The sequence below is a fragment of the Mastomys coucha genome, unplaced genomic scaffold (genome assembly GCF_008632895.1).
Source record: "Mastomys coucha isolate ucsf_1 unplaced genomic scaffold, UCSF_Mcou_1 pScaffold21, whole genome shotgun sequence".
In the NCBI taxonomy this organism is placed as follows: domain Eukaryota; kingdom Metazoa; phylum Chordata; class Mammalia; order Rodentia; family Muridae; genus Mastomys; species Mastomys coucha.
Window position 1 is genome coordinate 58,875,853 of NW_022196904.1, and position 23,404 is coordinate 58,899,256.

General features: G+C 40.9%; 1 long non-coding RNA gene across 3 annotated transcripts in view; it reads right to left on the bottom strand.

Annotated features, from left to right (window-relative positions):
• The window catches only part of LOC116102375, a 78,649-nt gene that overhangs the window by 45,927 nt on the left and 9,318 nt on the right, over window positions 1-23,404 (bottom strand). The gene's annotated exons all lie outside the window — the stretch shown is intronic.

A 23,404-nucleotide genomic window follows, 5' to 3' on the forward strand; every position in this document is an offset into this window, starting at 1 on the left:
TTCAATCCATTTACCTGCAAGTTTCATGATTTAATTTTTTTAAAGAGTCGAGTAATAGTCCACTGTGTAAATGTCCTACATTTTCCTTATCTACTCTTCCATTGAAGGACATCTAGCCTGCTTCCAACCTCTGATATTGTGAATAGAGAAACAGTGAACATGGTTGAGCAAGTGTCTGTCTGGTAGGATACAGCATGATGTGACTTGCCCACTCTTTTTCCTCACTGCAGATGTTCAAAACAGCAAATGATGAACATGCTGGTTCTGCTGTCAGCGTAATGAAACCAACAGCTAAGAGGCTTAGGCTATCAGGTTGGGACTGTTGAAGGCAAACTCAGCATGGTGCCTGAATAGGTTTGTGCATGCTTTCAAGCTCATATTTTCAAATTGGACACCATTCAAATGAATTGTTCTCCTAATATGTTGTGAACATACTGAAGAGTCAAAATAGAAACTCCCATTAAGAGCATAATTGTCAATGCAGTGGGTGAGGAGATTGGAGCATGTCATGTCCTTTTCAGGTTTCCCATCTCGGCTAATGTTATTTTCCTGGTGACTGACTTTAATCAAATTTGCCCATCTTCTTCTGACCTCAGTGAAACCATCTTCATAACTGGGTTGGAAGGAGGAGCATCTAATTAAGATCACATTCGTACTTGGAATCTCTCTGCCCAGTGGGGATAGATAACATTGTCACTCAGGGTTGGGAGTGGCTAATGATATTAATGCTTTCCCTACAGGCAACACAATGCAATCAGGGCCTGAGCTGCTGGACGTGTAGACTTCTGCCTCCTTGAAAGAAGGTGACCAGTTGTGTTTTCAGGGACTCAGTAACCAAGTTAACTAAAGGGATTTGCTATCCTTTGCTTCTTTGGCATGCACAGTTTGTCAACCTGGTGTCTACACTGAACTTGAGTTGCCAGGTTTATTGAGGCATAGTTTGCAAACAGTAAAATTATTCTGGATTCTGGTGTTTGACTTGAAGGTTTTGACCAAGTGTACAGTAGTGTGATAGTTTCCTATAAAGTGGAGCACCAAAGGGAGAACTTCAAAGTCCTTTTACAGTAACAGCTTCTTTGTAGAGCTGTTCATGGCAAAGCACCTCGCTTCCTGTGAGTGCTTGTCCGTTTCTTTCCATCAAATCTCATTGCCCAGGTTATATGCTTTCCCTGGACTTGGTTCATGTTGGACCTTAGACCATGAGCATGGTCGACATCACCTGAAATTAGTAGTGCTTTGCCAGCTACTAATGAGGTGAGGTGCGCACCCTTGACAGTGACAAAAGCCTGTCCTATGTGCCTGCTCACCAAGTTCTTGGTAGATTTTTTCTTAGCATTAAACACAGAAATTATATGTATATTAGGTAGGTATTTATTATACTGATATGACAAAATTCCCCAGGGGAAACAATTCAAGGAAGAGAGGGTTTATTTAGGATTACAGATCTAAAGAAGACAACCAATCATGGTAAGGAAGGCAGAATGTCAGGAATAGGAGGTGACTGGCCACATTGCACCCAAAGTCAAGGACCAGAGAGGAGTTAATACCTGTGCTCAGCTTGCTTTCATCTCTTTATTGCATTTAGGGTGGGTCTTCCCACTTCAGTATATCTTACCGAGGTCATCCTTCACTAACACACCCAGAGATATGTGTTCATGGTGATTCTAAACCCCATCTAGTTACAGTCAGCATGAGGCACCATAGGTAGTTCAGCAAGCTACATGAAATAGGAAGCTAGACTGTGGGGACTACAGCTCATGGAGGGACTTGGAATCATTTCATGAAATCTGTTAAGACATGTACTGAAGTACAAGAAAAGGTTCCCTCTATTTCCCCTCAACTGTTAGGAAAGGAGGCCATTGTCACAAATTCAACCTCATACATATTCTCTTTACCATGAGGTAGTATCTTATTTATTCTGAACAATAAACAATGTATAGGAGAAACACATTAGCTTTCACTTACCTTGGCCAACTCTAGGCTTGAAAGCAACATTTGAAAAAAGTATTTTGTTAATAAAACTAGGAAAAGTCTTTTTCTGATACACAGTTATAGCTTGGGAGAAAAGTTTTAGAGGTAAATGTCATTTATAATTTTAAAAATAGATGGCAATGTCTCTTGAGAATGTTTTTGGTGATGATAAAATCACTTTCTAGGGATGCTCAAGAGGAATATGGCCAATATGAAGAGTGTTATGATGTGAAATATATAGATAGAGGGAAAGGTCTTTGAATCTTAGGATTAGGAGTGTGGCTTAGTAGTAGAACATTTGCTTAGCATTCCTGAGAGCCTGATCTTCATCCCTAACATCTGCTCCAAGTTATCGATACTACGCAAATTTAAGTTCTAAACCTGTTTGAGTATTTACTATAAAATATTACATTTTTCTTAGTATTAAGAATTTTTTTTATATAAAGGACTGGAGAGATATTTCAGAGTTGGGAGCACTTACTTGCTACTCTTCCAGAGGACCTGGGATTGGTTCCCAACATTTACATCAGGTAGCTCATACTGCCTGTAACTCCACTCTCTGGGAATTTAATGCCCTCTTCTGGCCAATGTAGTCATCATGGTGAACATACACTTTCTCAGGTAACCACATATACTCACACAGTTTTATTTTTTAATTTATTAAGAAAGAATTAAAATTTCAGATTGGGAAAGTAGAGGGGTCTCATACATTTAGAGATTCATGGTAAAAGGAGTTGGGGACAAACTCTGCATGTGTGGTGTCTATAGGACTTATGTCTAGGGTTGGGATCAGAATGCTCCCTGCCTGTAACCAGCAAAGAGAAGCAGAGAGAGAAGGGGAAGGGGAAGAGAGAGGTGGGGAGAGGGAGAGGAAGCAAGATTGAGTGAGAGACTGCTGTACTTGGAATACCCTTGGTACAGTTACACAGACTGCAATCATTATTCTTGCCCCAGGTGTTCTTAGCTGTGATGCTTTAAGTTTTAATATTATTTTATGAATATGAAAACAACACTGATGATTCTCGTTGTTTGTGGTATCTGCATTCAGCATTCACCTCCATGCTAAAATTCAGGTGTAATCTGAAATCAGCGTCTGTGTTATTTCATAACCATTTACAGGTATGCTGGGCGGAAAAAATATTACTTGAAAGGTCCTCCATGGTCAATAAACAAGTACCTTTTCAAGGTCTGTTTGGTGCCGTGTTTTTTCATGGAACAAACCAAAAGTGCCAGTTCCTGGCCTTAAGCACATGGAGGCTGTGACAGGGATATAGGTGTGTTAGTTAGATAAGTCTCAGTCCTCAGGTACAGAGCTGTTGGTGAGCTCAACTTTAGCATACCAAAAATACATTAAGTTGGTTTTTTTTTCTAAGTGGAAACATGAATAAAATAAGGCTATATATTGATCAGGAGTGACTAAGTGCTCATGAGAACAGTGTTGTGACCAGTGGCTCGAAGGAGCCTAACCTCCCTTTTCCCCAGAAAAAAGTGCTGGTTTAATTGCTTCATTCACTAGTTCTCTTAGGGCCGTTGTCTTATAGAACACACTATCACAGGTAACAATACTGGAGAGGATGTGTGTGCATTCTTCTTGATGACCTTTAGTTTGCTTACCCATACAACATAAACCTTTTTATAAGTTGTTAAACAATACCAAGATTATTTCCTAAAACTGAGAAGTAGAGGGAATTGAATGGATGGAGCCATTCACCCATTCATACCCAGAATGCCTGTGGGAACCTGCTATTTAAGGTCGGACTCTACCTTGCCCAGACAGCTCTCCTGAGCTTTGCACAAAATGGAGGACTCATTTCCTTTCCCTGCAACTTCTTTTTCTCTATCTGCTCTGGGGAGCCTGATCCCCACATCTTCTACCTGAGGAGTGTCACATCATCCTTGGCAAAATTACAGATTCTGCTTCCTCTTTTCAGATGAGAGCCTGCTCAACAAACACCTGGGATTCCTGGAATGCCTCTCCAAGCAAATGAGGCATTAACAGTATGTTAAACTCCAGCCAGTGATTGACATTCACCCTGAATACCCCTTCTCACTCTCCAAAGTTTGTATATAGGCCCTGCTCACCCGTGAACAAAGTGTGTGCCCACAAGCCATTTTACTGAAGATCATCTAAGAGAGCTGAACACTGTCGAAAAGAGCTGTAACGCTGAAATCCTCAGAAAAGGCCTTCTCCCTGTGCTCCCAATTCCCAGCCAAGATCCTGCAGAACCCACCCATTCCAGGCTCCGACTCATTCTCTCCCTTCCTGTGTGCAGCAGCTCTTGGATACCCTGGAGGGAGGAAGTAGAACTTGGAAACACACACACCTAGATGCATAGCTTCTAGAAGACCCTCATCCATATAGCTCAGTGATCCCAGTTCAACCCCATGGCTTCCATACCAGGAATAGCTGTGCTAACTCTCTTCATATAGCAGGCTCTGCTTCCCTCTTGCACTAGCCTGATTTACAAACTGAATTGTGAGTGGGTTAAATAATCCTTGAGGGAATTCTAAGAGACTTCTACCTGTGGGTTCACTGTTATGAATTCATGGGCTAGTGGAGTTTAATGGATTTACATTGAAAGTAGAGATTAGAGAATTCTGATGCCCCCAACTTTATACTCAGCAGCTTTTTTCAAGGATCACTGTGCCCCAGATGTGAGAAGACACCTGTAATTTCCATCATTTGAAGGTTACAACCCTAGCACCGCCTGCATCTGTTTCAACCACTCCTACTTTTTTTCCTATTGTGCCAATGAAATGGTGGTTTCACGGTGCGATTACACACACCTTCCAAAGGCTTTAAGGGGGTTACTAATGCATGTTCTACCTACACTGAAGATAAAATCAACTCTAGACTCCACCCTAGAGGGAGAGCTGACCATGTCCTTGTGGGCCCGAAGATAGTTGAGAGCTGGCCCTGTATGGCCCTGTATGGCCCTGTATGGCCCTGTATGGCTCCCCTCAGTTGATGGCTTCTGGCATGGGAGTAGGTGGAGAAAAATCTCACCTTCCTTTGGGGGGCTGGCCACTAGGAATGTGACTATGCTCCAGTGAACACATGAACAACACAAAATGGATTTTTCTTTCTTCTTTCTTATTTTTCTTTTGGGGGGGTCATGGGGAGAATAGGAAGTATGGGAGGACTGGGAGGTGAGCGTAATTGGGGTACATGATGTGAGATTCCCAACTAATAAATTAAAAAAAAAAATTAGCTCCAAAAGTCGTTGTCTGTGCAATGGAGCTTTGCATACACTGGATAGGGGAAAATACCAACTCAGAGGTAAGTCTAACTTCCCCTCTGCATAGTCCATCATTGAAATTCATTTGATGGACAGGACTTAAATATACTTACCACATGGATGCTCTTCCAAATTAATATCCACATAAGCAGGCAATTTTCTTCCTGACATTCCATACTTAGCATATTTGTTTGTATGTTGGTTATTCTGAGAGTATGGCAATGTACAAAGAACATGGTTATATCAATGACCACCTGGGGTTCTCCAGGAGGGTTGCCAGATAGTCTTGGTGTTTGGGTAAGCACTAGGCAGCTCTGGACTTAATGCCAGAAACCCTGAGTAGGGCACTCAGTCCTATCAATGTCCTGAACATATCACATGACTTCTCTGGGCTCTAATCTTTCCCTTTTAGTGACCACAGTGGTACTACTATGAGGGCCAAAGGCTTATCTGTGAAACATACACAGAACAATATGGCTGTCCTGATGGAAAATGAGGAGTGGACCCAGTCTCCCTATTTATGATGTCTCCAAGCCTCAGTTTATTTCAAGGGTTATAAGCAGCATCTCCATTGTGCTGACTAGTTTTTTATATCAACTTGACACAAGCTAGAGTTATTTGGAAGGAGGGCCTCTCAATTGAGAACATTTCCTACCTGATTAGCCTGTGGGCAAGCATGTGGTGCGTCTTTTTAATTGATGACAGATGTTAGGAGGGAATCAGCTCACTGTGGGTGGTGTCATTCCTGGGCAGGTGATTCTGGGTATTATAAGAAGGCCAGCTGAGCAAGCCATGCAGAGCAAGCCAGTAAGCAGCACCCCTCCATGGATGGCCTCTGCATCAGTTCCCACTTTGAAGTTCCTGACCTGCTTGAGTTGCTGTCTTGACTTCCCCAGTGATAGACTGTTACCTGAAAGTGTAAGATGAAATAAACTCTTTCCTTCCCAAATTGCTTTTGGTCATAGTCCTGGTGTTTCCCAAGTAAGACACCCTCAAACACTTGATAATGTTTACTATTATTGGCATGGCTACAGCATCTAGACTAATGTTTCTCAACCTTCCTAAAGCTGTGACCCTTTAATACAATTAGTTCCTCATGTGGTGGTACCCCCCAACCATAAAATTGTTTCATTGCTACTTCATAGCTGCGATTTTGCTACTGTTATAAGTCATAATGTAAAATATATGATATGCAGAATATATGATATATGACACCCCTATAGGGTCATAACCCGCAGGTTGAGAAACACTGATCTATACCACAAGGAGTTTTCAGCTCTGTCACTATCTCATGGGGCTTCAGTTGTGGTCCCTTGCTAACTGAAACCTCATTAAACAGTGGATGACTGTATTTAATGTGGCAGGGGAGCTGTTGGCCACATTTTTTGGATGTTGAGAGCTTTGTTCAGTATGAGGGCATTTCTGGATGTGGCTCCCCAGTCTGTCCCTTTTGAGCTAGTACAGAGCGTGGCAGCAGCGACTATCCATACAGTATGATGCAGACTGCCTCTGCTTACCGTGGTGCAGCCTCAGTGGCAGAGCTAATCCCCCCAGTCCATGTCCTGGAACTTTCAGAGAGCTATGCAGAAAGGGAGAAGGTAACACCTTCAGCACCTCTGTATCTGCATTAGAAAGTGTGGGCTAAGCCTGGTGGTGGTGGTGGTGCATGCCTTTAAGTTCAGCACTGGCAGGCAGAGGCAGGCAGATCTCTCAGTTCGAGGCTTGCCTGGTCTACAGAGTGAGTTCCAGGACAGCCAGAGCTACATAGAGAAACCCTGTCTTGAAAAACAAAAAAACAAACAAACCAAGGAGGAGGATGAGGAAAAGGAAGAGGAGGAGGAGGGGAGAGGGAGGAGGAGGAGGGAAAGGAGGAAGGAGAGGAGGAAAGAGAGGATGATGATGATGAGGAGGAGGAGGAGGAGGAGAAGGAGGAGGAAGAGGAGAAGAAAGAAGAAGATGAAGAAGAAGAAGAAGAAGAAGAAGAAGAAGAAGAAGGAGAAGGAGAAGGAGAAGGAGAAGGAGAAGGAGAAGGAGAAGGAGAAGGAGAAGGAGAAGGAGAAGAAGAAGGAGAAAAGGAGAAGGAGAAGGAGAAGAATAAGAAGAGAGCTGAATTGTGAATATATGAACATCCCCATACAGACTCTAAGGACATCATCCCAAAGAGAGTTTGCCAAGACTGTGCCTTCATACCATGCCTGCTATGAACCATGAGAAAATACTCTTTGAGCCTGCATTTCTCATATTTCAAATGGAAATGCCCATCTCTATCTAGTGTGTTTGTTGATGAGATTAATCTGAAGTTATACACTGATAAAGTAGAAAACCATTCTGAGAATGGGGATCATGTGATCACCCTTGCTATCCTCAGCACAGGCAGGCTGGGAAAGTGAGTCAGCCTGCCCCCCTCCTGTTTACCTGGGTGAAGTTGATTAGACACCAGTGTGTGTGCGTGGAGGTGGGGAGAGATCAATCTTCAGGATGTTGCTGAAGCCTGCACACTGGATCCCTGCTATCAGGGAGGCAGAGGGTGAGACTGAATGCTGGCAGAAGACCTCAGTTATTAACTTCAGCTAAGTTACCCCATCCCTGTTCATTAGCCTTCAAGATATTCTTGTATCCATACAACGAGAGGACCTGCTCTGCACCCCCAGTGCCTGCAAAATAGATCTGTAAGCTAGGAAATCAGATTACAGCAGCTATCAGAAAGTAACACGAGACAGAAAAAACGTGAGAAATCAAATTTCAGGGTGCAGGTTTTATCAGAGGAAGTCAGAGGTAAGCAATATGCACTTGTTTCGGAAGGCCTGTGCTTGAAATAAAATGAGTGCTTGCTGGGGTGTGTGGTTTCTTGTCGGCTCGCTCTGATGTGTGAGGTACAAGAGGCCACAGGGTGAGTATCAGGATGGAAACGATAATTATTTTTCATAGCAATGTCTTCTCAAGCTTCAAAGAAAGAGGCTTCTCTCCTAGCACATGCAAACATCAATTGGGGATCGCAGGAAGGTAATTTTCACATGCAAATGCATATGAGTTGAAATGAGCAGAGGCGAGGAGCAGACTGTTAAAGAGACACTGTTCCCCCTTTTCTTTCGGTGGGAAGCAGCCAGCGAGGGCTCAAAGGCCCTGCTAGTTTTGAAGGAGGAAAGGTGGCGACCCAGTGAGTCCCTTTACTCTTGTCCTTTCAAGGAGCTGTTTTTGTCTGTGATTCGCCTTGACAGAAAGCAGAGCAAGTCAGGGGACCTTTGGATGTGGAGTCCGATTTGGTTGCTGTCACTTTGCTGTGGGACCTAACGAAGTCACATAGATTCTGAGAATTTGGCTTTCATCATTAAAAAGGATGCTGTGAGGTCAACTAGTGTACACTGTGAAGTCCCTAAGAGTGTGAACCACTGACCACAAGCCGGGGCTGAGGGTGGGGGAGGCAGCATATGTTCTCGCACTTTCTAAACTAGTACTCTCTGCACAAATTCCTCATCTAGCTTTTTTTAAAAAGAACATCCCTTCTAAAATCAGACTAGGACTCTGGGCTCACAAGCTGGGTCACACAGCTTTTTTCTGTGCCACACTGGGACTCTCTCTGTAGAGCCTGCTCTTCCAAGCTTAGAATAAGAGGTTTCCATAATGTGCATTCAAGAATAATGTTCAGTTGTCCTTTCACCTGCCTGCCCTGTTTAGAGAACATAGGAAGTTCTGCTCTGTGTTCCCACCCCCACCCCCTTACACTCCCAGCCCCTGCTCTTGGTCCAACTCCTAAAACTCTCCTTTTGTGTGTGTGTGTTTCAGGACAGCGCTGCTATCTGGGTATCTCATCTACTTGGAGGAACATATTTCACAAGACTCCACAGGAGGGCACTGCCTGTGCTCTACTGACTTTCTGGAAGCTATGAGGGTAGACCCTGTTATCCACTGGACAGGGATAGGAAGTAATGGTTAGAAAAAAAAGGAATACCACATCACAGGTGTGAAGATCAGGTGGGCATATAACAAAGGCACTCCTGCTGTTTTCCCCTCCCTTGCACTTGGAATAAGAATCCTCCCTCTGTTCCTCTCAGTTCAGTGATTCTCCTGGGATAAGAAGAAGGATCAAGTTATCTTAGCATCTTGCCTTTGGCCCAGTGAAAGCCTTTCTTTGAGAGGAAGCAATTTTGTATCTTCAAAGGTTTGGCTTACTGTCCTGTTTGAATTGATGCAGAAAGGGGTTTAAATGCTCACTTTAACAAGACGTCACGGTCATTTTGGAAAGGGCTGTTGAGAAATAAAGCCTTGCAACATGCATTACATCTTATGCTTGTGGTTAGCTTAGAATTACCCAAGAGGGCTTCACTCAGATATTGGGAACTCTGGGTTAGAAATGGGACGAGATCAAGTGTTCTTGCCTTCCCTTCCAGCCCACAGTCTCTCAGTATTTTTTGCCCTCGCAATATGTGACCATTAAGAAGAACCACAAATGCCAGCCTCTTAGCACCAGAGGAAGCAAGCAAGTCCAGGCAATTTTTCTTTTAGTCTGTGTAAATAAGCAATTGGTTTCTTTTCTGTCTAGTCATCACCCCCTGCTGCCGCCCACAAAATTACCCTTCTCAGTGTCAGCTAAGCCTGAGTAGAGACACATTGATACTTGGCTGAGCTGCCTAAATGTGGGTCCCAAGGAGTCAGATGACCTCAGCCTGCCCTCACAGGAAGTGCTGAGGTCAATGAGGGGATTTCTGGCATCTCACGGACATGTCTGTTAGTCAAGGAACCCTTTAGTGTTCGATGTACAGATAGATAATAGAAGAGCTGAAGAGCTGGCTCAGCTGGCTCCCCTGGGCGCTGCAAGTCCGAGGACCCGAATTTGGATCTCATAACCCACATAACCAGTCTGATAGACCTTCTCACACCTGTAACCCCAACTCTGAGGCTGTAACCACAGCGCCCAGGGGAGTGGAAACTGCCATCAAGAAAAACCAAAACCAAAACCAGAAGAATAAGGACAGCTGACAGCCTCCTCGGGCTTCCCAATTGTACACGGTAGCATATGCCACCCCCACATGTATGCACATGCACCAAATAAAAACTGAATAAAATAAATAAAGATGATAGAATCCTGGCTGAACACACCTTTGGCTTCTGCTGGGTTGCTCCTAACAGCTTGGCAGGTGTGTAACCAGGACAAAGGGTTCTACCTATCTAGCCTGTATTTCTGTTTGTAAAACAGAACAAGTTCATGTAGATACAAAAAGCCCCTCAAGTAACTCTTTCAGTGTCTTTTCTGTCAAGGCCATGATGACAGAGGGGAAGACAGAGCAGGTGAGTGTTTCCTAACCTTCTAGTGGGTGTTGCTCATTAAAGGAAAAAATGATATAAACGATTCTGAAAGGTCATGAAAATGCCTAACTGAGGTTGTCAGGACCTGAGGGATGGCATACAGCTGAATTTCCTGGATTTTCGTTTTGCAACATTTACCTCTTATTAGGAGTTAAAGAAGCCAGTAACTTGGAAATGTAAAGGCATGTGGACAGAAAGAGCCCCAGGGAGAGCTTCCTTTCTGTCGTTGAACTGGGGGCAAAGCTACAGGGAACTTTTGCACAGCAACTGCCCTATTCTGCCAAAATGTCACAGTACCACCTATAGCTTTACTATTAAGCACACCAACAAAAGTTGGGAATTAATTCTCATCCTCGTAAAGCTGTAACAGGATATCCCAACAACCCCATCTGGTCCAGCAAGGAGAAAAAATACCAAGTACAGAGGTAGAACATTTATACTTGCTGGGAATGGGTCCCTAGCTCACTACAGCGCTAGTGGAAACCATGGAGGGAGATGAAGACCCACCTCCATCCGGGAGTACTAAGAATCCTCTCTTCCTTGAATGTTACAAAGATCAAGTGGAGAACTGGTATGTCTATGCCTTTCTGGAAGTTACAAACACCAAGTCTGTCCTTGCTGGAGAGGTTTGAATGGAGGCTAGCAAAAGCATCATAAGATTAAAATAAAACACAGTCTTAAAACATAACACAAAATGCATTTAGTAGAACAACATGCGTCATATAGTAAACTAGAAGTATGTCAACCCAAATGAAAAATGCAATACATGCCAACATCAAGGTGGCAGAGACATAAAGATATTCTCATGAAGATTTTTTAATATATGTGATCTTATTGAGCAGGGGCAGATGGGTTCATAAGAAATGCAGACAAAACATTTTACAAATAAAGAATACATAGAAGAAAGGATTGAAAGTTGAGTCTTGGAAAACTGATGTAGCTGAAATCAGAATAGCAGTGGATGGAGTGCATTGAACAATGGTGGGGTGGGAGAAATAAGAGCAATGGAAGAAAGAATAAGTGAAATTATTCAATTAGAATAATAGAGAAAAATAAACAGAGCTAGTGAAATTATCCAATTAGGATAATGGCAAAAAAAAAAAACAGCTAAGACATATGGGAATATGAAAAGTATAAAATGTCTATGTTATAGAAGCCTAGGAAAAGGTAGACAAGGAGGGAAAACTTGGAAGAGTATTTTGGCCGGGCAGTGGTGGGGCAAATTTTAATCACAAGCGGAGACAGATGGATCTCTAGGTTTGAGGCCAGCCTGGTCTACTGAGTGAGTCCCAGAACAGCCAGTGCTACACAGAGAAACCATGTTTGAAAAAACAAAAACAAAAAAGAAAAAGTATTCTTAGAAAAATGGCTGAATACTCTGAATTTGGCAAGAGACATAAGTTTATAGATCTGAAAGCTGAGAAAAAAAATACAAACTATATGACACATAGCCTCAAAAAATACCAAGATGTGATAATTAGCCTTCTAAAAACTAAAAGGAAAAAAGATATGGAAATTGCAAGAGAGAAGCCATACATTTTACAGGGGGAGAACATTAAAATGATCATGGCTATCATCAGAAACAACAGAAGTGCTAAGACTTGGGGAAAAAAAATCAACTCATCAATGCGTGATTTTATGCTTTGCCAAAACAATCTTTCAGGAATGAGTATTCAACACATTTTCAGAACAAGAAAATAAACCAAATTTATCCTTAGCCAACCTACTCTCAAGAAATGGCTAAAATAAATTCTCTAAGCAGAATGGAAATTTTAAAAAAAGTCTTGAAATACTAGGAAAGAAGAGAAAATGCCACAGGGAACTATGGGTACATATCGTAAACTTTCTTTCTCTTGAAGTTTATAAATCATGTTTGTTACTTAAAACAAACTCTTGCATTGTCAGAAATTGTTCCAAAAGTATGAAGAAAAATTCTTTAAAAATAAATTAAAAACAGTCATCTTAGTTAGAATTTCTATTACTATGGTAAGATACCAAAGGAAAGTTAGCGAGGAAAGGGTTTACTTCATCTTATAACCCTCGGGTCCTTCACTAATGGAAGTCATGGTGCAGAAACTCAAGCAGGGCAGGAACCTGGAGACAGGAGATAGTGCCAAGGCCATAGAGGGGTGCTCTTTACTGTCTTGCTCCTCGTGGCTTGCACAGTCTGCTTTCTTATACAACTCAGGACCACCAGCTTAGGGGTGACACTGCCCACAGTGGGCAGGCCCTCCCATATCAATTAATCAAGAAAATGCTCAACAGACTTGCCTGCAGGGCATCTGATAGGGGCATTTTCTCGTTTGAGGTCCTCTCTTTTCAGAATGCCCTAGCCACCATAGAGACACTCAGAAAGACTTTAAAGAGAAGTGAGTTTTATATGCTTGATTGTAATTGATAAAACAACTGAACTAAGCTATACTATCTATATCTATATCTATATCTATCTATATATGCATATTCACAACACCTACAGAAAATACTAAAGAGCTATTAAAGTATATATGTATTAAAACCACAATGGATAAACAAAATTTGAATTCATTTGTGCTAGATAGTTTTATGTCAACTTGAGTCATCTGAGGGGACAGAATTAAGCAAAAATTTTCATAATATTGGGCTGTAAACAATTATGTAGGGCTTTTTCTTATTAGTAGTTGGTGAGTGAGGGGCCAGCCAATTGTGAGTGATACTGGGCTGGTGGTGCTGAGTTCTACAAGAAAGAATGCTGTACAAGCCATGATGAGCAAGCTAGTAAGCAGCACCCCTCTATGGCCTTTGTATCAGCTCCTGCTTCCGGGTTACTTCCTTCACTGCTTTTGATGACAAACTGTTATATGGAACTGTAAATGAGATGAGTCCTTTCCTCCCCAAACTGCTTTGGGCATGATGCTTTAACTGGAATAAAGACACCATACAGATTCATTGAGGAAAAGGAAAGAAAGATCAAGAGGGAAAATAAACAGAAAACAAACACACCCACACACAGGCATGTTTTAGCTACAATGTGTCAAAAATGTTAAATGCAAATTATGTAAACATTTAAATGAAAAGAAGTTGACAGGATGAATTTTGAAATAAAATACCCAACTGTATACTGTTTCACTACGTGTAAGGAATTCACTACGAAAATAATTACCTTCACTAGTGTAAGGAATTCACTATGAAAATAATCCACAGATATTTTAAAAGTGAAAAGTTGACAAAAGGTAAATAATATAAATACTTTTAAGGAAGAAGAAATGACTGTATAAATATTGGATAAAGAAGACAACCAAGCAAGAAAATGACCAGAGGTAGAGAGGAGTATGTAGTAGTTTGAATAAACATGGCCCCCAGAGGCTCATATATTAGAAGGCTTAGCTACCAGGAAGTGTACTATTTGAAATGATTAGAAGGATTAGGAGGTATGGCCTTGTTGGAGGAAGTGTGTCACTAGGGCTGGGCTTGACGATTTCAAAAAGCTCACACAAGGCCTGATGATGCTAGACTCTCCTCTCTTTCTCTCTCTCTCTCTCTCTCTGTCTCTCTCTCTCTCTCTCTTTCTCTCCCTCTCTCTTAGTGTCATGTCATGTGAGCTGCCACATTCCCCGCCATTATGATCATGGCCCAAACCTCTGAAACTGGAAGCAAGCCCCAACTAAATGATTTCTTTTATAAAAGTTGCCTTGGTCATGGTGTCTCTTCACAGCAAGAGTAATCCTAAACAAGTCAGAGTATTATGGGATTTTTAAGAAGCTACCAGGAACAGATAATACTTTTGTATGTACATAGAGCAAACAGTAGATGAAAAATAATTTTTTTTTTTTTAAGGGGATGAAGAAACCACCATATCTTTTTTCAAGAACACAGAGAATATTTTCCAAGTTTGAAGGTTTTTATCTTTTTTGCTTTAATTTACTCTTTTCTCATACAATATATCCCAACCACAGCCTTCCATCCTTCTACTCCTCCCATTCTCCCCAATCTGTGCTATTTACTGCTCCTCCATTTTCCTCCAGAAAAGAGCAGGCCTCCCAGGGATATCAACCAAATACAGTGTAACAAGATGCAATAAAGAGTATGCATGAAGCTTCATATTAGAGCTGGACAAGGCAACCCAGTAGGAGGAAAGGAGTCCCAAGATTAGGCAAAAGAATCAGAGACACTCCTACTCCCACTGTTAGGAGTCCCACCAAATCCCAAGATAAACAACCACAGAATATATGCCAATGACCTGGCACAGATGTGCTGGTTTCTTCCAACACATACATTATCTTTGTTAGATATATGTATATGGATGTGTGTGAATAGATGAATAAATCTATAAATACAACCTGCTGAATCAATTTGCTGCATATATTTTTATATGTATATGTTTTTAGGGATGACCATTTGGAGTTAGGTAACTGTTTAGGGGACTAATTCCTATAAAAGACTAATTCTTCATCTCTTAGCAATAATGAATTGCCCGTAGATCTTCATGCAGGGGCGGAGCCTTCTGAGATTTTTCACCAACTACACTGGCATGTCAACTGGTGTTGTCATTATCTTGAGTGATTGTTCTTTGCCTTTGACCAGTGTGGATTTCTGCAATTGTCTCTGTTCATTGTATCTTTGATGATGGTGGAGAGCTGCACATATGTGCCCATATAAGGATAAGTCTTTAGAATGCAGTCAGGAATTATGCTGGTTTAGTAAAGTGATATCTTGCCATGCAGGTCATTGTTGTGGTTCACAGGCATAGAATCATTGATTGATTTTCTACATTGGTAGCTATGAAATCTAGTTTTTGTGGAAGGACATTTCAGGTCAGATTAAACTTGGCTAAGAAATTTTATTTATTTATTTATTTATTTATTTATTTATTTATTTATAACACTTCTAATCATCCTTAGTCACCAGGAAATACAAATTAAAACTCATGTTTGGTTGTACCCTCGGTTTTTGAGCCATCCAGCTTCTAGTTCCAGTGTCAGGCCTGAGATCCCTTATGGTTTGGGTCTTAAGTTAGGCAAGTCATTGGTTGGCCACTCCTACAATCTGGAGCCACCACAGGAACCAGAGGGGTCAAGAACACAAGGAGACTACAACCCAGAGAATCAAATAAGCAGGGCTCATAGGGTCTCACCGAGACTGAAGTAGATGCCAAAGAGCTTACAGATCTCTTTAGTCATTGGATGTTTAGTTACTAGGAAATAACAATATATGAGATGATTAGAAAATATATGGATTTTACAGGGAGTTGGGGGACTTGGGAATATTTAGAAGGAGTAGAGAAGGGGGAAATGATGTAATTATATTTCAATTGAAAATAATAAATTAGTAAACATTTTAAAAAAAATAGCCTTTTACATGTCCTCTTCTGAGAACTCTCTGTTCCATCCCATAGTTCATTTTAAATTTGGATTGTTTGTTTTCTTGGTATTTATATTTTTCAGTTCTTTGTATATGTAATCTGCCATATATATAGTGGGCAAAGATTCATCACTATCCTGTGGATTGCCTTTTCAGTTGATAAACAGTTTCCCTTGTAGTACAGAAGCCTTATAATATAATGAAGTCCAGCTTGTTGATTGTTGTTGAACTTTCCTTTGCAAATGAAATCTTATATAGAAAATCCTTTCTTGAACCTATATCCTGTAGTCTACCTTCTACTCTTCAGAAGTTTCATATTGAACATTGACATATTTGATACATTTGAAATCAACTTGTGAACAAGATGAGAGAGAAATCTTATCCAGTGTATATTTTTGTCACCTCTTTAAAAATCCAGATGGCTTCAAGTGTGTGGACATACATCAGGGCCTTTAGTTGTATTCCATTAATCAATGTGTCTGTTTTTGTGCTAGTACTGTTTTTATTATTATAATTATAATGGAGAACTTGAAGTCAGAAATTTTGATACTCCCAGCAGTATCAGTTTTAAGTAATTTTCTCTAATCTTTGTGTTGTTGATGTTAAACTTGAAAATTTCTCAAGCATAAAAACAATATATTCATCCTATAATATGAAAAGAAGAAAAGGCCTTAAAACAATAAGTACATTTAAAGAATATAGGTAAATGGCTAGGAGACAGCCCTTAACAACAAAAATACTACACCCCATCACTTTTGACCTGCTAAGAGACCTGGTGTGTGATGCACAATTTGCCCATCTGTAGATTGAGTACAGTCAGATTTTCTGGGTCATGTTTATGAGGATTCTGTAAATATTAAGTGATAAATACCATTGTACCATTGTACAGTGTTTGGGAAAAAATAAAATATATAGACATTTGAGTTATCTGTGTGTTTTTATTGTTCCACCAACTCCATGGTTATTCAGGTTTAAAAAGCTGTACTTTTTTTTTTTTTTGTAAATTTAAATATTACCTGAAATCTCGTAAATAAACACACTGTGCAAAATGCATATGTTAGGCAGCTCATCCTCCTCCACAGCAGACACTCTCCCCTTTCTCCTGCTCTGGATCTATCCCAAATGTCCACAGCACTCCACAGAATCCCCCTCCACGGAATCCCCATCCATGGAATCCCCCTTCATTCCTATTTCCCAGAAGTTCTATCAGTATTTCTCCATGTACATTTAATTGATATTCATTTATTTTATTTTACATTTTGAATTGCATTCTTATCTATTTTGTGTGCAGTGTGAATGTGTGTAGGCATGCACATGTAAGAGAGGAGGACAGCTTGCAGGGGTCAGTTCTCTCTTTTTATCATCCAGTAATGTTTTTATTCAGGCTTCTTTTGGCTATCTGGAATCTTTTGTGCTTCTACATGCATCTGAGGTTCCTTTTTCAGTTTCTGTGAAGAATTGCTCTGGATTTTTAATAAGGCCAGCAATGAATCTCTAGATTGTTTTCAGTAAGATGGCCATTTTCACAGTATTCACATTATCAGTCCCGTGCATCAGAGTCTATCTACTGGTGCCTTCTTGATTTCTTTCTTCGGTGTTTTAATGATTTCATTGAATAAGTCTTTAGGGTTAGTCCAAGGTGTGTGTGTGTGTGTGTGTGTGTGTGTGTGTATTGTGACTGGAATAATCTCTCTACTTGTCTTGGCAATATAGGACCATACTCATTGGGTAAGTTGATTTTGCAACCTGCTGCTTTGCTGAAGTGCTAGGACTCCAAGCACTATATTGAATAAGAGTGGATTCTAGCTCCAAATCCAAATGTCAGGATATAGCTTCAAGTAACTGCAGAAACTAAGAAAGTAAAAAGGGACAGTGGTGAGGGTGGTAAAGAAGGAGATGCAGAGATGAGGATAGTAAGGTACAGATGCTATGAAAGGATGGTGGGAAAGTGGGGGAGGACTTTATATGGGGATAGGTGAGGGGGGAAGAAATCACTGAGAGTGGGAGAGAAGGAGAAGGAAAGAGACATTAAATACCACCAAGGAATAATAAAAAAAAGCCAGGGGGGAAACAACATCATAAATGAGTAAAGAAACATTACAACTGATGCCAAAGGGATAAAGGCTGTTACAAGGGAACTTTCATGCAGCACTCCATTAAACTAGGAAAATTTGAAAGATCCCATGTTTAGGAAGCTCACAGGCCCTGAGAGGTGAAGTAAATGGATATAATCAAACTGACCTCTCAACTTTATACCCACAGATTACTGGATCTCTACCTCACTAGGGAAGTTTCCTTGCACTGGGCAGAGTGGTTAACACAGACACTCACAGCTGGTTAAGGGCAGAGACTAAGAGACTGCTCAGCTACAAAGGAGACTTCTACCATCTCACCTACAGTGGAGATGGGGTAGAAAGATGATAAGAACCAGATGCCAAGAGGACCATAGAAAAGCAGTGTCTTTTTGACCTAACAAGATGACTGTACTCTTGAACTCATGGTAGCTATGGTTGTCTGCACAAGATCAAGCAAGTCAGCACTCTAGCATGGAGTGGGAGGCAGTAGGGTGTTATCATTTCCCTCCCTTTACTGAGAAACTATGGGCAGTCGATGGCTTCAAGAGGTAAGAGAATCAGTTTTATTAAGGGTATGGCCCCTGGTAGAGTACACTTTAGTAGATGGCCCAGCATCCACGAGTACAGTTAGTAGGCTATTTTAAAAAGTAGAGCATGCGTTTCGGAGGGAATAGGAAGATGACAGTGGAGCTGGAATGAGTTAGTGGGAGGAGCTGGGGATGAATATGATAAAAATGCATAGTATGAAATTCTCCAAAATTAATAAACAAAAAATATAGTCAAAAATGGTGATGATAGGTTGGGAAAATCGCTCAGCTTGTTGCTTTTGCAGTAGACTGGATTCCCAGAACCTACACAGGTAATTGTGAACCATTCTAGCTCCAAGGGGTTTTACAATCTCTCCTGGCCTTCATGGGCACTCAGACTCACATGCTTACCCTCTTCCTACATACACATCATTGAAAATAAATATGTATTAAAAATCATGATATAACTCATCACTATCAGAAATGAAATATAAAATATATCTATAGGGCATGTAGGTATCAGAAGATGCCTTAGATATCTTATATCAGATGATAGAGACAAAGAATTGATTAGTGGGTTAAGAAGAGGTTGAGCAGCAGAGAGGGGTGTGGTCATAAATGGGGGACATGAGGCCCTCTTGGGGGTGAAAATGCTATGTATCTTTCCTGTATCCCTGTCCATTTACTAGTTATGAGGCTCTGATGAGATACCAGCTCTAGAGGGATGGAGGGATGGTAGAGAACCTCTCTCTAATTTTCACAGAGACTCGTGTGAATCTATATTTATTTTAAGATTAAAAGCTTAACTAAAATGTCTTAAAAGGCTATGCAACTTGGTAATCTAAGCTTATAAAACCAGCAAATTCTAAGGTCATGTGTGGCTTTCTGTATAGATGATCCCTGTGGTTCCTCAGGTAGACAGACCTGACATCACTTCTTTGTCTGCTTTGGTTTTCCATTGGAACTGTCCAGTGTTCTTTCCACCCCATGTCTGGAGCATGTTTTCCCTTACCAAAAGCCCTCTGCTCCTCTTTATTGTCTTTATATGTTCAATTTCTGCTCATCTCCCAGATCACTTCCTGGGACATACTGCATACTTCTAGAGGGTAAGCCTCCTAAAGACAGAGGGGACAGGGCATGTGTCACCCCTACTCTTGTCTCCAGATCTAACTCTGTGCCCACATATGTGTTTAATAATACCAGTGACATGAATCAATTCAACTAACTTCCTCATTCCTCCATTGGATCTTTCATGCCCAGTCTTTGTCCTTTGCTAGAACCTAGGATGTTAATGTGTCCATCCTTCTACTATTCCCACCCACACCTAACCCACCCGATAGATATTTTATCATGTCTCCCCTTTTTAGGCTCACGTATATGATGTATATGTGTGTCCATATGTGTTGAGTGTGCAGATATTCATGTATGTATGCATGGAAGGCCAGCTTATCCTGGGGACCTTCTCTCTCTGCCTCCTTAGATTATGGATTACAGACAGACCACAGTGCTTATTCAATGTTTGTGTGGGTTCTGGGTATTGAAACGTTGGTAGTCATGCTTGTACAACAAGTACTTTATGCGCCTCCCCCATTCATTGTATTATACCTTTAATGCTGAAAGCCAAGAGCAGCTTACCCAGCCTGACCTCCAAAGTGAAAAAACATGTGTCCACTTTAGAAGCTGCCATTTAATCTTTCAAAATACACAAAGGTTCCCAGGACATGTTAGAAGACAGTTTAAACAAATGGAAACGTATCGAACCCTTACAGTGTGATGGATGATATGCTCCATGTATATCATCTACACCTTATCATGGAAGAGATGTGTTCATTTCCATTTCACAGTGTTAAGAAACAGGAGTTCACAAAGATAGGCTCTTTTCCCAAAGCCGCACGGCAGGGACCAAGGATCTGAGTGAAGATCTCCTTAATCCCCTAGCTCTTTCCAGCAAGGGCTGGAGTATCCCTTAGAAAATTATCTGACAATAATTTTCGCTTTAGGAGAAAAACTAGACACTGTTTTGTCTGACCTTTCCAATTATCTGACGAGCCCAGTGTTAATCAGCTGAGTCAGAAATTGATGACCTCAGGATGGCTTAAGCCCCAAACCATCTTCTGATGAAATGATAAAACAAGACTGCTAGGCTAATTAACAAGTCCAAAAACATTATGTGAGCCCCAGTGATGCCTTTGCTTCTGGCCCATCCTACACCCTTCCCAAATAAGAAAGCAACTCATTTGCAAAATCCTGGCTTCTGTGAAGCAGCTGTGAGAGTCACTGACATATATGATTAGCATAAAATTAATTCCTGTTGGGGAAGCATTATTACCACCCCTAATGAGGTTCAGAAACTGATTAGTACTATGTGGGGTGGTGGATACCATTAAAAAAAAAACCTCTCGATAAAATCTGCGTGGGATGTAATTTTCAATATAAAGCCTGGGAAACACATTTCACATAAAGATCATGTGTTTATACTACTGCCTTAATCCATTTCAGCTGAAAAGTGCCATAGGCTTGGTGGTTTACACGCAGCTCCTCAAACTGGGATCCTAGGGACCCAGGAGCAAAGAACAGTGGGTGGTGAGAGCTCCCTTCCTGGCTCACATTGGCCAGGTTTTTACTTCGTCCTCACATGGTAGAAAGGGCAGGAAGCCTTCTGGGACTTCTGATAGGGACATTGATCCTGTTCCTTGAGGGCTCCAGCCTAAGGATCTCACCAGCTCTGAAAGGCCTCCCTCCTCTATTCACAATGCCCTAGGGATGAGGAGTTCTAAGTCGGAGTTTTGAGAGGACAGGTAGAGTCTGAATCAGCCGTTTTGTGCAGGGGTTTTCTCAGTGATTTGAGACTTAGAAAAAAATGTATCTGAATGTAAATGAGTCTTTTGTAATCTTTCTATAGGTAATTTCAATCCTCTAAGTCAAACATCCTTTAAGGGATTCAAATTTATCTTTTCAAATGGAAAAGAAAGAGAAAAGTGGATCTACTCCAGTTGTGCATGAGAGTCATATGTTCCAATGATAGAAATCAGCCTCAACTCTTATCTACTGTAAACAGGTAACCGAGTTACAGTTTTAGTTTCAGGCCTTTTCTCTGCATTTGGCTTTGTCATTTAACTAAACATCGCACAATATACTGAAGTCACTTATGATAATAATATAAAGACTTTTTGGACTAATTTTTTACATAAACATAATTTTATTGCTTTTACAATATTGCATTGTATAGATGGGCACAATTTACTTGATAATTGCCTGAATGTCAGACTTTATATTTGTTTCCAATTTTCACGACTATAAATAATGATATGAAGCTTATCTTACTGTATGTTGCTTTATCTGCATTTAATTTGTTTCCACTGATTTGCTACAAATTCAATTACTTGGTCAAAGCAGTTTCTGGATAAGCTTTTTTTGGGTATAAACATCATTGGATAGACTTTTTTTTTTTTTTAAACTGTAGCTATAATATATTCAAGGACAAGGAAGCTCTCTGGAACCTCTTTGATAAGGGCACTAATCCTGTCCTGGAGGGTTCTGTCTTTATGGGTAACCATGTCCCAAAGGCTTCACCTAGAGACCTATCAAGAAAAATAACTTCCCTTTCAAATGAAAGAAAATACAAACATTTTCAGACAAACTGAAATTGAAACAGTTATTGACGTTTTTGCCTTTAAGCACACATTCAAAAGAGGTACTAAAGGATTTTTCTAAGGCAGAAGAGCTTATCTCAGATAAAAGTATGGAAATACAAGAAATAAAAAGAATCAGAAAATGTAAATATGTGGACAAATTTAAATGTCAAACTTATGTAGTAATATCAACTTAAAATACATGGATACTAAATAGATGAAGCCACACAAAATATGATAGCAAGGTAACAGAATTAAACTTCACAAAGTTCTTTCATGTATGAAAAGTGAGTCAAGTTACCATTTTTATTGGACTTAACAGATTGTTTGTTATAATGACTGTATGGTCATATGATCATGAAAGGAAATGGGAAGAACTGATAACTGAGGAGGCAAGAGGGATGGAACTGCAAGATAATTCAACATATTTTTAAAAAATCCAAGAGTGACAGTGGCGAAATCCCTCAGTATATGGGCAACTGTGTTGGCTGCCAATAGGCTAAATATTGGTTAAATGCAGCATTTTTGCTGAAGAAGGTGAGGACGCAATCGGATACTTGAGATGTGGTGGATGGGACCGGTTGAGAATAGTACAGCAGAGAATCGACAAGAACAAATTCTGTTTGAAAACGCCATGACGAAAACTAATTCTGTGTGTGCTAATTAGACCATAAAATAAAACACATGGCTGTACACCCTATTATGATTGATTTAATCTCAGCTGGCTACCAGTTAGCATGTCCGCGCCTGAGGAGGGATTCTCAGCTGAAGAACTATGCTCACCTTTGGATTGACTTGGAAACGCCCACTCTGAATGTGGGCGGTGCCCTTTGGTAGCAGGCCAGAGTTTAATTAAAAAGGCTTGACAGAAAGAAGTTTATTTTGCATTTTGCTTGTTTGGCCTCCCCTCCTGCTGCTGCTGATTCCATCCCTGACAGCGGAACCAGCATTTCCAAGTTTTCATTATGGACTAGGGACCAGCGGCTATCCAGGAATCTTCCGGGTTTCTGGCACCGGATTAGGAGTGCTGAGGTAGCCTGCCAGCTTCAATGAGAGGTAGTAGCTACTGTGCAACTACCTCTAGCTAACTGTTGAGGCAGCAGCCTCAAGGACCAAGCAACTACCAAGTTCTCAGTGTCTCAGCGTGAATTATGTAGTGTCACTAACTGTGTGGACCCCAAATGCCCCCGTTCTCTAACCAGCAGTCTACGCCCTAGTATGGCTTTGCAGCCGAAATAGAACGTCCCAGTCTGGATGTCCTAACTGACGGGCACTCATTTTCTAACAGTTCTGGATGGTGGATGTTGAGACATCGCCAT